We start from the raw sequence: 1,530 nt of genomic DNA, 5'->3' as shown, positions 1-1,530 counted from the left end.
TTAGGGGAGTAAGTCAAAGGTTTCCCAAGTTGCAGAAACAGACAAGGTAGCATAGTATGACAGTTAAAGTTTTGTGAAAGGTAGGTATAAATTTAGGGGCCCCACCCCTATACTCCTTTCTAAGCAAGTGGGTTTAAGGATTCTCAATTTGTATTTTTTTATTAAGGGCTCCTATGCACACTTGCTTTCGAAACAGCAACCCCAATATTCAATTTTTCTGATTGAAAGTTCTGATGAGTTTCTTACTTATAACCTCTTGCCATGCAAAACTTCTTTAGAGCTGACCGCACTGTATGCAACTCTTTTCTTTCTCCTATTGGGCTTGCTCATACATTTCCACATTTCAAAGAGCCCTCAAAACCCATCTTTTCAAACTCGCCTACTCGTCTTCTTCCATCGCTAAAACCCTGACCACTCATTTCAAATCCCCCCTCCTATTGTGTGCTACTTTCCCACTTTTTAGAATATAAGCTCTTTTGGGCAGGGTCCTCTCCTCCTCCAGTGTCATTGTTTGTATTTGTTTGTCATTTGCACCCCTATTTACTGTAAAGCTCTGCATAATATCTTGGTGCTTTTTAAATACAGTTTGCTGAGGAACTCTCACTCTCCAGAAACAGAGTAGAGTTGTATTTTCTCTGGAAGGCCAAATCATCTTATTGTCCTGTTAAATGATTGGAGACAGTGGCCTTTCCCTAAGCATGGAAAGAACTGGAAGGATAACTGAGGTGTAGAGGTACGCATCCTTTGTCAGTTAAAGCAAGGTGTTCTCACGAAAAGAAAGACACTATTATAAGGAAAATTGATTCTTTCTTAATCATTTAGACTTTCAGACTGTTAAGAGACTACTCGGTTTGAGGAATTTCAGAACCACACTTTGTAAATATGATTTTGTTTTTTATGGAAGTGTTAAGGTCAGACCTTAACACTAGGGGAGACAAGTGCAGATTTGTTTGACTGGACTATCACAAGGAGCTGCTAATAACCAGCAAATAAAAGAGCAGTTGAATTAGTTTGTCAATGTGCTTGTACTGCTGTAGGTATTCATGTTAGTTTAGAATAATTATTGTGTAAGCCCAAACAAGTTTGACATTGATCAGCTTACATATTTACAAGAACTGCCTTTAAATGCAATTGTTGACATATATTCAAACAGAGGTAAGAAAAGAATGAAAACCTAATGGCCACCAGTCCATTAACATCCAAACTTGTAAGAAAGAGGGAAAAGTAGCCCAAGCTCCAGAAGCAACAGTGGATACAGTCCCTGATCCAAAGACAGGAGCTCCAAACTGTAAGATGTCTCAAGATCTTTTAGCCAAAATGTATCTCATGGGTATGCCTGACGCGGGAGGTACATACACTTATAGGGTATACAGTAAGAGTTTGGCAGTAAATGAGCTAGGACATATGACCTTACACTGTATTAGAAAAGGACTATGAGGGGGTGCTGAGAAGTTCCTGGCCTTGCCCCCCTCCAGATGAAATAGAAAAACAAGTGTGGGGGTATATGACAGCCTAATATCTTAGTATGTA

This window comes from Pyxicephalus adspersus, chromosome 8, assembly GCF_032062135.1.
Source record: "Pyxicephalus adspersus chromosome 8, UCB_Pads_2.0, whole genome shotgun sequence".
NCBI lineage: Eukaryota > Metazoa > Chordata > Amphibia > Anura > Pyxicephalidae > Pyxicephalus > Pyxicephalus adspersus.
This window is presented reverse-complemented; position numbering follows the sequence as displayed.